The sequence below is a fragment of the Bos grunniens genome, chromosome 10 (genome assembly GCF_055505025.1).
Source record: "Bos grunniens cultivar Pamir isolate PY7600 chromosome 10, Bosgru_T2T1.0, whole genome shotgun sequence".
NCBI lineage: Eukaryota > Metazoa > Chordata > Mammalia > Artiodactyla > Bovidae > Bos > Bos grunniens.
The window spans coordinates 31742899-31755121 of record NC_141174.1 but is presented as its reverse complement, the minus strand read 5'-3'; the positions used below and the strand labels follow the sequence as shown (position 1 = coordinate 31755121).

The window sequence follows — 12223 nt, the reverse complement described above, 5'->3', positions numbered from 1 at the left end:
AAAGTCCTGCTCCCTTCAGCAGTGCATATACTAAAATAGGAATGATAAAGAGAAGATTATCATGGACCTGTGAAAGGATGATAACAAAAATTCATGAAGCGGTTCATATTTTTGGAATCTAATAAAATGGTATAGATGATCTTATTTGCAAAGCAGAAATACAGACACAGATGTAGAGAACAAACATGGATACCAAGAGGGAAAAGGGGAGGGTGGTGGGATGAGCTGAGAGATTTGAGACTGATACATATACATCAATATGTATAAAAGAGGTAATTAACGAGAACCTGCTGTATAGCACAGGGAACGCTTCTCAGTGCTCTGTGGTGACCGGAATAGAAAAGAAGTCCAAAAGGGAGGGGATTTATGGATATGTATGGCTGACTCATTTTGCTGTAGAGCTGAAACTAACAATATTGTAAAGCAGCTATACTCCAATAAAAATTAACTTAAAAGAGAAAAGCTCGTGTACGCCTGGCCAGACACTTCCCTACCAAGCCTGCTGAGGCTGCCCTCCTTTCTCACACACACCCACTCGACTAAAACTCTGTTAACTAAGGATGTCCTTTGACTTCCCAGTTTATTCACATCTGAGCATATTAAAAAAAAAAAAAAAACAACACCCTTTGAGACTTCAGTCCAGCCTCTAAAAGCTCAGGATTAACTCTTGGACCAATAGGACCTTGCTGTCCATGTCTCAGCTCTTTGCTTTATCTGGGGGGTGGCACTGGAGGAGAGGAGGCACAAACAAAGGCAGGGTTGGTCACTAGTGAGCTAGTCACACTTGGGCAGTTCAGATGATCAACTTTTAGGATTTCCAGACGGAGAGTTTCTGCAGGTTGACTGTCACTGGAAGGCACACAGGAAGGGCCTGCCTTTCCCCCTCGCTCCCTCCCTCCCACTCTCTTCCTTCCCTCATTAGTTACTCCACCATCATAAAGACCTCATTATTTGGAATTGTCTTAAAAGCCTTTTGCAGAAAAACAGTCCTGTCCTATCGCCTTGAATGTGAGATATTTGACCCTGAAATGCACCAGCTGTTTAGTGACCTGACATTTTTATGGCTGGTGAGTTCACACCAAGAGCTTGGCCTTCCGAGTTGGCTAGCGGCACTGCTAGGAGAGGTCAGGCCGGCCCTGTTTCACTGGGGTGCTGCTGAAGGATTAATGCAAAGGGGAAGGAGTCTCTACCACGCAATCTGGAGAAATGATGCTTCCAGGGCAACTGGCATAGACTTGCCCTCACGAGCATGCGGTGCAGGTGACCCTGACCACTCCTGGAAATATCCCCATGAAAATCAAAGCATTAAAATCCTCCCCACAGATGACTGTTCCCAAGCTTCCTTGTCCTGATTTCTATGCAGCACACTGGAACCTGTTCATTCTTGAGTTGTCTGTTTCTGGCGTACATGAACTGGGACCCTCGCAGACTTCCATAGTACCTTCACTTCCCTTTTTGGGAGCTGGGCAGAGCAGTTCTACAGCTTTCCATCAAAGGGTGTCATGGTTCTGCCTCAGAGGTCTCTGGGTGCCAGGGCGTCACTGCAGCCCACTGACTAGCATTAAACACACTGTCCTGATGGCATTGTCCGACAGTCACACAGTTGCTTAGAGCAGATTACGTTTCAGGAGCAGAGCGGCTCGTTCCTGGGTTTCCTTTTGTTTTCCAGGCAACCGTGGTAACGCGGATCCTCAGAGCCCCATGGGAGCTGCACTGAAACCGCATGCATTGATTTAGTCATAAAATCAATGCATGCCCCTGACACGGCTTTTCCCTGTACAGATTTCAGTGACCTGGGCAGAATGAAGTTGGAAGAGGAGGAAGGAACAAATCTAACTCACTGGATGGGCCTCCTGCTCTCGTCACAGGGTGGCCACAGCTGGATGGCGCTGTTTGAGTGGACGCTGCATTTTAGAGGCAACCAAAATACTTCCCAGTGAGGAGGCTTCAAAACTCTCAGAGGCATCCACTGACAAGAACCTTTTAGCTCACAAATTATGAAGAAGACATGGCAGTGGGCCTCACACATTTGAAGAGAGAGATTTAGTCTCTATTTCCCTAGAAGGCAGGGCTGCAACCATGGGTGAAAATCACCTGCACACTGATTTCACTTCTCCTAACCTAAGTCGCTCAGTCATGTACAACTTTGTGACCCCACGAACTGTAGACCAGGCTCCTCTGTCCATAGGATTCTCCAGGCAAGAACACATGAGTGGGTTAACATGTCCTCCTTCAGGGGATCTTCTGGACCCAGGGATCGAACCAGCGTCTCCTGAGGCTCTTGAGTTGGCAGGCAGGTTCTTTACCACTGAGCCACCCTAACCTGTAGAGACGCTCCCAACTCCTTAAACTAACAGCAACTGGACAAGTTGCCTCATAAGACACTGAGTCCACCCATCCTTAGAGGCATTCAAATCTCTAGAAAATGGCCATCCATCCCATTAGGGATGGAGCCAGCAGTTTAGGATTAAGTGGCAGGTTTGATAAATGATTTTTTTTAAACTTTATTTTGGAAATAATTTCAAACTTAAAAAAAAACTGCAAAAATTAAAATATCATGAAGATCATCCTATCCCCTTTCCCTAGATTCACTTACTATTAACATCTCACCCCATTTGCTTCATTTGTTCTCTTGTTTTGTATGTATGTGTGCACATGTATTTTTTTTTTTTTCCCTGAATGATTTGAGGGTAAATTGCACATATGTGTGCTGTGCTTAGAGTCTTTGCAACCCCATGGACTGTAGCCTGCCAGGCTCCTCTGTCCATAGGGATTCTCCAGGCAAGAATATTAGAGTGGGTTACCATGCCCTCCTCCAGGGGATCTTCCCAACCCAGGGATCGAACCCAGCTCCCCTGCATTACAAACAGATTCTTTACGGTCTGAGTCACCAAGGAAATCCCAATTGCATGTATCATGGCCCTTAATTCCTGAATACTGCAGTATGCATTTCCTAAGAACAGGGCTACATTCATAAATTATTTCACATTTATCAGCTTTATAAATTTATACTGATATGTGTGTCTGATCAACCATCCATGTTCCAATTTTGTCAGCTGACATAAGAATGAATGCCCTTTGCATCATGTCACCCCTCCAGAAAGGATCTAGTCCACGATTCAGATACTGCATTTAGTTGTCATATCTCTTTAGCCTCTTATCAGCCTTTGTCTTTCATGACATTGACATATTTTAACACTAGTCCTGTGGATGGAGAATGGCCACCACAAAGATGACCCTGTTTAGTCCCCAGAACCTGTGAATATGTAATATGTTACCTTACATGGCAAAGAGGGCTGTGGCGATGTGATTACGGATCCTAAGATAGGAAGTCTGCCCTGCATCATCTAGGTGGGCCCAGTGTAATCTTATAAGGGTCCTTATAAGAAAGATGCAGGAGGATCAGAGAAGGTGTGAGAACAGGAGCAGAGGTAGTGTGGCTTTTGCCTCTGAAGATGGAAGGGGGCCATAAGCCAAGGAAAACAAGTACCACCTCCCCCTTCCACCTACTTCTTCCATGGTTTTCACCTTTTTTGAGAATTAGGTCATATATTCTCAGCTGGAACACATCACACGTGGTATCAAGAAATCACATCTCAAAACACTTTTGTCCGTCCCTCATAGGTGACATAAGTTCTGATCACCCAGTCAAGGTGTCACCCAATTTCTTCTCTGTGTAGTTAATTACAGGTTTTGTTCTTTTTCGAAATTAATAAGCAGTCTGCTGCTGCTGCTGCTAAGTCGCTTCAGTCGTGTCTGACTCTGTGCAACCCAATGGACAGCAGCCCACCAGGCTCCCCCGTCCCTGGGATTCTCCAGGCAAGAACACTGGAGTAGGTTGCCATTTCCTTCTCCAATGCATGAAAGTGAAAAGTGAAAGTGAAGTCGCTCAGTCATGTCCGACCCTCAGCGACCCCATGGACTGCAGCCTTCCAGGCTCCCCCGTCCCTGGGATTCTCCAGGCAAGAGTACTGGAGTGGGGTGCCATTGCTGCTCCTCACCAAAATATCCCCATAGGTTTAGCATCCATCAGTGGTTTTTGGCTGAAACAATCTTTATAATAATTACAAAGTAATGATATCGTTCAGTTCCAACATTCTCTCTGCATTTACCAGTTGGTCTCAATGTTCTACTGTAAGCAAGATCCCACCTACCTCTTCCACTGTTAATTATCTATGATTAATATGGGCTCATAAAGTCTTGTTTTCTCAGTAATTTTTTTATGCTCAGATTGTTCTAGATTTGACCAGAAAGAACCCTCTCAAGCTTGCTCCTGTGTCCTTGTAACATATCATATTTTTAAAAAACATTGTGATTTTCTAACAAAATCAAAGTCTCCAGGTTTATCTTGTACCTACCCTGCCTCAGCCTTGGAGTAAGACATTTCTCCAAGGACTTCTGATGCCTTTCAGTGGGCATATTATTAGAGATCAAGATTTATTTTGCTTCTTGACCCTTTCCACATAGTGAGGAAACATATACATGTATATTTCCATATAACACACATACACAGAAATCTGTGCTACACTTAGTCGCTCAGTCATGTCGGACTCTGTGCGACCCCATGGACTGTAGCCTGCCAGGCTCCTCTGTCCATGGGGATTCTCCAGGCAAGAATACTGGAGTGGGCTGCCATACTCTCCTCCAGGAGATCTTCCCAACCCAGGGATTGAACCCAGGACTCCTGTATTGCAGGCAGATTCTTCACTGTCTGAGCCACCAGAGAAGCACAGAAATATACATGTGCACCAAAATAAATATACCCATAAGATGTTTTAGAAATGATAACTCACACCAATTCCTCAAATTACTCTATCCCACAGGGTCCTCCTTGTCTCCTCTTCTGTATCTGTATGTCTCTCCTTCCAGGGTGAGAACTCCAAGTCCTAACCATATCAATACATTTACTCATTTGCTCACTCCTATATTGAATATAAAAGAGCTTCTGAATCGCTTCTTACACAACACTACTGAAAACTAATCTACTAAAGAGCACAGAATTTGTATATACTTTTCTCTTCTACTTCCCCTCCCCACATTCCACTCTCTTCCAGACTGAGAAAGATAATCGAAAAATGTGTGCATAAAATTACTTGGATTGGCTCTTTTTTCCTCCCCCTTTTGTAAGTGTTACATGTTAGTCACTCAGTCCTGTCCAACTCTTTGCAACTCCATGGACTGTAGCCTTCCCTCCTCCAGGTGATCTTCCTGACCCAGGAATTGAATCTGTTCTCTGCATCGCAGGCAGATTCTTTACCATGTGAGCCACCAGGTTATAGTAATGTTTTGAAATACACTCCTGCTGCTGCTGCTGCTGTTGCTGCTGCTGCTGCTGCTAAGTCGCTTCAGTCATGTCCAACTCTGTGCGATCCTATGGATGGAAGCCCACCAGGCTCCACTGTCCTTGGGATTCTCCAGGCAAGAACACTGGAGTGGGTTGCCATTTCCTTCTCCATGAAATATACTAGTTTTATTTGTTTCCATTTTCTTTCAGTTTTGGTTAGGTTTTGTCCCCTTCTTAATCTTACTACTTTTATGTTTTGTTTTGTTTTTTTTTTTAAACTTTACAATATTGTATTAGTTTTGCCAAATATCGAAATGAATCTGCCACAGGTATACATGTGTTCCCCATCCTGAACCCTCCTCCCTCCTCCCTCCCCATACCATCCCTCTGGGTTGTCCCAGTGCACCAGCCCCAAGCGTCCATATGCAGTCAACTAACATACTTTCAAAGTCAAAACTCTATGAAAAAGATATACATAGACTCTCCTGTGTCCCTTTCACTCAACTCTGAAGTTGTAGGTACTCAACTCTAACACTCAGTGGAAATGATGTCTGGTTGTGGATGTGTCTGGTAGTGAAAGTAAAGTCCAATGCTATAAAGAACAATATTGCATAGGAACCTGGAATGTTTGATCCATGATTAAAGATAAATGGGATGTGGTCAAACAGGAGACAGCAAGAGTGAACGACATTTTAGGAATCAGTGAACTAAAATGAATAGGAATGGATGAACTTAGTTCAGATGGCCATTATATCTACTATTGTGGGAAAGAATCTCTTAAAAGAAATGGAATAATTCTCACAGTCTACAAAAGAGTCTGAAATGCAGTACTTGGGTGCAATCTCAAAAACGACAGGGTGATCTTGATTCACTGACAAAGGAAACGATTCAGCATCACAGTAATCCAAGTGCATGTCCAAACCACTAATGCCAAAGAAGCTGAATGGTTCTAAGACCTACAAGACCTTCTAGAACTAAAACCCAAAAAAAGATGTCCTTGGTGGCTCAGAGGTTAAAGCATCTGCCTGCAATGGGGGAGACACGGGTTCGATCCCTGGGTCGGGAAGATCCTGGAGAAGAAAATGGTGACCCACTCCAGTATTCTTGCCTGCAGAATCCATGGTGGGAGGAGCCTGGTAGGCTACACTCCATGGGGTCGCAAAGAATCAGACACAACTGAGCGACTTCATTTTCACTTTTCACTTTTCATCATAGGGGACTGGAATGCAAAAGTAGGAAGTCAGAGACACCTGGAGTAACAGGCAAGTCTGGCCTTAGAGTACAAACCGAAGCAGGGCAAAGGCAAATAGAGATTTGCCAAGAGAATGCACTGGTCATAGGAAACACCCTCTTCCAATAACATAAGAGATGATTCTACACATGGACATCACCAGATGGTCAACACCGAAATCAGATTGATTATATTCTTTGCAGCCGAAGATGGAGAAGCTCTATACAGTCAGCAAAAACAAGACCAGGAGCTGACTGTGGCTCAGATCATCAGCTCCTTATTGCCAAATTCAGACTTAAATTGAAGAAAGTAGGGAAAACTACTAGGCCATTCAAGTATGACCTGAATCAAATCCCTTATGATTATACAGTGGAAGTGACAAATGGATTAGAGATTAGATCTAAAAGAGTACCTGAACAACTATGGATGGAGGTTCATAACATTGTAGGAAGCAGTGACCAAAACCAACCCCAAGAAAAAGAAATGCAACAAGGCAAAATGGTTGTCTGAGGAAGCCTTACAGATAGCTGAGAAAAGAAAAGTGAAAGGCACAGGAGAAAAGGAAAGATATACCCATCTAAATGCAGAGTTCCAAAGAATAGCAAGGAGAGGTAAGAAAGCCTTCCTCAGTGATCAATGCAAAGAAATAGAGGGAAACAATAGAATGGGAAAGACTAGAGATCTCTTCAAGAAAATCAGAGAAACCAAGGCAACATTTCATTCAAAGATGGGCACAATAAAGGTCGGAAATGCCAAGGACTTAACAGAAGCAGAAGAGATTAAGAAGAGGTGGCAAGAATACACAGAAGACCTATACAAAAAAGATCTTAATGACCCGGATAACCACGATGGTGTGGTCACTCACCTAGAGCCAGACATCCCGGACTGTGAAGTCAAGTGGGTGTTAGGAAGCATTACTATAAACAAAGCTAGTGGAGATCATGGAATTCCAGCTGAGTTATTTCAAATCCTAAAAGATGAATCTGTTAAAGTGCTGCCCTCAATATGCCAGCAAATTTGGAAAAGTCAGCAGTAGCCACAGGACTAGAAAAGGTCAGTTTTCATTCCAATCCCAAAGAAGGGTAATGTTCACACTACTGCACAACTGCAGTTTTTCACATGCTAGCAAGGTAATGCTCATGATCCTTCAAGTTAGGTTTCAGCAGGATGTGAAAGGAGAACTTCTAGATATACAAGCTGGATTTAGAAAAGGGAGGAGCCAGAGAGCAAATTGCCAACATCCACTGGATCATCGAAAAAACAAGAGAGTTCCAGAAAAACTTCTGCTTTATTGAGTATGGTAAAGCCTTTGATTGTGTGGATCACAACAAACTGTAGAAAATTCTAAAAGAGATGGGAATACCAGACCACCTTACCTGTCTCCTGAGAAACCTCTATGCAAGTCAAGAAGCAGCAGTTAGAATCAGACATGGAACAGAAGACTGGTTTCAAAATTGGGTAATATGGACATCGAGGCTGTATGCTGTCACCCTGCTTATTTAATTTATATGCAGAGTACATCATACAAAACATAGGGCTGGATGAAGCACAAGTGGGAATCTAGTGTTTTGGGAGAAGTATCAATAACCTCAGATATGCAGATGATACCACCATAATGGCAGAAAGCACAGAGGAATTAAAGAGCCTCTTGATGAAAGTGAAAGAGGAGAGTGAAAAAGAAGCTGGCTTAAAATTCAACATTCAAAAACTAAGATCATGCCATCCAGTCCCATCACTTCATGACAAATACATGGGGAAACAATGGAAACAGTGAGACACTTTATTTTTGGGGGTTCCAAAAATCACTGCAGACAGTGACTGCAGCCATGAAATTAAAAGATGCTTGCTCCTTGGAAGAAAAGCTATGACAAACATAGACAGCATAATAAAAAGCAGAGACATCACTTTGCTGACAAAGGTCCGTCTAGTCAAAGCTATGGTTTTTCTAGTAGTCATGTACGGACAGGAGAGTTGGACTATAAAGAAGGCTGAGCACCAAATTGAAGCTTTTGAACTGCGGTGCTGGAGAAGACTCTTGAGAGTCATTGGACTGCAAAGGAGATCAAACCAGTCAATCCTAAAAGGAAATCAACCCAGAATACTGATCAGAAGGACTGATGCTAAAACTGAAATTCCAGTACTTTGGCCATCTAATGTAAAGAGCCGACTCATTGGAAAAGACCCTCATGCTGGGAAAGACTGAAGGCAGGAGGAGAAGAGAATGAACTGGATGACATCAGTGACTCAATGGACATGAGTCTGAGCAAACTCCAGGAGATGGAGAAATGTTGCAGTCCTGGGGCTGCAACTGTCGGACATGACTGAGCGACTGAAAAACAACAACAACAACAAAGCTGTAGGTACTCAACTTGAACATTTTCTTTTATAATGATAAATGTAAGTGTTCGCTTATTTTTCCTTCTTTTTTGCACAAAAGGTAGTATGCTCTTTTGCAGTGAGCCTTGTACACTTAAAATCTGCTGGAAATTACTCCATATTGATTCACGCAGATCTTCAACTTCATTAATGTTCGCAGCTGCATTGTATTCCATTGTGTGTACTGAATATGTGTGTGTGTGTGTGTGTGTGTATTAAGTTGCTTTAGTCATGTCCAACTCAGCAACTGTATGAACCGTACCCTTCCAGACTCCTCTATCCATGGGATTCTTCAAGCAAGAATACTGGAGTGGGTTGCCATGCCCTCCTCCAGGGGATCTTCCTGACCCAGGGATCAAACCCGCATCTCCTATGTCTCCTGCCTTGGCAGGTTGATTCTTTAGCACCACCCGGGAAGCCCCTGATTAAACATAGTTTATTCAACCAAAATCCAAAATTTTCCAGTTATATACATATCATTGCAATAAATAACCTTGTGCTTCTCTATTAATTATTGTTGGAGGTTTATTTCCAGTATAAATTCCTAGAAATGGGATCACTAGGTTGAAGAGTAAACACCCAGGTCATTTTATTAAAGATCGTTAAATTCCCCTCAGAGGGGTTGTACCATATCACGTACCTTCCAGCAGCGTGTTGGTGTGCCTAATGGATTCAATCAGTTCTTACAATTTCCACTGTTACCCACCCTCACCAGCAACAAAGCACTGTCATCTCTCCTCTGGACTATGGCAATGGCCTCCTAACTAGTCTCTCTGTTTCAGCCTTTTCCCCCCATAATCTATTCCCAACACAATAGATAAAGTGATGTTTTCAAGGTGTATGTAAAATCGCTGCAGTCTGCTGAAGCCCTGCCTAGCTATCTCACTTAGAATAAATGCAGCAGTTCTCACAACAGTATCTTTGGTCCTAAATGGTCTGGATGCCAGCCCAGCTCCATCACCCCTCTGACCTCATCTGTCCCTGTTACTTTCCCTCTTTCTCCCTTTGCTTCCTCTTCTTTCTTGATCATACCAAATGCTGACCTACATCAGTCTTTGCACTTCTGTTTCCTTTGCCTAAAACACTCTTCCCTAAGCTACCACATCACTTTCTCTGTCATCTTCTTGAGAGTAATTTTCTTTTTTTTTGGCTATGTCATATGGCTTGCAGGATCTTAGTTCCCTGACCAGGGATTGAACCCAGGCCGAGGCAATAAAGATGTGGAGTTCTAACTACTGGACCGCCATGGAATTCCCTGAGGTTTTTCTTCTAATGTAACCTTCTTGCCACTCAATTTACAATTACAATCCATACATATCCCAGCAACCATCCCTGTTCTCTGCTCTCCTTCATAACACTTATTACATATTTTACATACTATTTTTTTTATGTCTCCTGCTCCAACCACACCCATTAAAATAAAAGCTCCATGAAGTCAGTGATATAACTCTGCTTTGTTCACTGAGGATTCCCAGCACCTGGAACAAGGTCTGACATACTAGAGGATCTCACGGTGTGTGTTGAGTTGAGTGACTGACTTCAATATACCATTCTCTTTAGTGGATCAAATATGCAAAAAAACAGAGATAATGTGACTAATGCAACTGATAAGGCAATTACCAATACATTTTCTACAAAATAAATCTTTGTTGTAGGGACTATTGTGTGCATTGTAGGATATTTAGCAGTGGCTCTGGCCTCTACCTTCCCAAGTTGTGACAACCAAAAATGTCTCCAGACACTGCTAAGGGTCCCCTGGGGAGTAATCTCTCTCTCAGTTGACACCCACCCATTTATGCTTATGTTCCTAAAATTAAGCCATACATGCACAAAAAGAGCAGAACTTAATAATAAAAGTTTAAACAAAAAATATCACCATCATTTGGGAAGAAGATTTTCCAAGAAATACTGGGTCAAAAGTTAACCAAAACTATATCTAAGATCTGTTTAAAATAGGGTTGCCAGATAAAATACAGGATACCCAATTAAATTATAATTTCAGATAATAATTTTTTAGTGTAAGCATGTCCCATGCAATATTTCAGACACATTTACACCAAAAAATTTATCTGTTGTTTATCTGAAATTGAAATTTAACTGCAGAGTTTGATATGTTACTTGCTAAATGTGGCAACTCTATAAAATAAAGAGTATATACATTGTTATCTAAAAAATACAGCTACAATATATAGAATACAGCCCAAATTCAAAGGCAAAGTTATATATGTTGATGCTTTCATTTCTTAACAAGAGAAATGACTAAAAATTAACTAAAAGTTTAAACAATGAGAAAAGCACAAAATAAAAGAAAACAAAATTAGTAATCTAAAGGAATGTCTCACAGCTAAGTTAATTAAAAGAGGAACTCTTGCCCACTCTAGTTACAGCCTTGACGCTAAGACTGTAATACTTGGAGACACTGGATTCTTGGGGAGTGCTGAATACATTCTGATGACCCTACATCTACTCAGCCCTTTTCTGGGTGCCCTATCTCTGTCTTCTGTTGGTATCTTTTTTCTTTAGATATACAACCACATGTCTTTGCCATGCTGTGTAATGTCCATCAGACTTTGTCTGCAGCCTTTGATCTTTTGACTAGAGGAAGCTCTTTAGTCACAAGTATGGGCATCACTGCATAACCTGATGACTTCAGAAAAGGCCTACTTTGTGTCCATTTAGTTGATTTAGTTGGATCAACTGAGATTGTGATTCTTATTGTCTCTCTCCATCATTATGTCTACAGATGAGTTCAGTATTTTCAAGGCATCTCTCTCCTACATCCTTTTAGATACGTTCAGGATGAGATGGTTAGATAGCACCATCAACTCAATGGACATGAGTCTGAGCAAACTCCAGGAAATAGTGAGAGACGGGGAGCCTGGTGCAGTGCAGTCCACAGGGTTGCAAAGAGTCGGACACGACTTAGCGACTGAGCAACAACAGGGAGATGGCAACACCTCCCTGAAGGCATGGGCACTCAAGACATTCACTGTAAGTGACCGGACTCCCTGAAGGGAACAGCTGTATCAACCTACTTTGAGAACCAGGATGGGGACAAAGAAGTAAGACCTATTGTGTATGATTGACTATCACCATATGGCCATTTCCCAAGCCATGTTCTTCTTATCAGTGGTGGCCCTGCTGCAAAATTTCAGTTTGAACGAGCATTACAAGGGGAAAAAAATCCCAACCTTTATGTAGCATTTCCTAGGTAGTAAACACAGGATTTCCTGCATCCGAAATGACTTCAACCAACTGCTTGTTCCTTCGAACATGGCCTGGTGACAAATTTGGACACGGTTCCATTAAGTGCAGATAAGCTTGTTGATTGA

At 42.4% G+C, this 12223-nt stretch overlaps 1 long non-coding RNA gene and 1 other non-coding gene across 2 annotated transcripts in view; one reads left to right on the top strand and one right to left on the bottom strand.

The window, feature by feature from the left end:
* LOC147364257 (uncharacterized) overlaps positions 1-12223 on the bottom strand; it is a 79953-nt gene that overhangs the window by 15886 nt on the left and 51844 nt on the right. The gene's annotated exons all lie outside the window — the stretch shown is intronic.
* On the top strand, positions 9-113 carry LOC147364258 (U6 spliceosomal RNA). Its single transcript, XR_015135670.1, has one exon. It is a non-coding gene; the product is annotated as a U6 spliceosomal RNA (small nuclear RNA).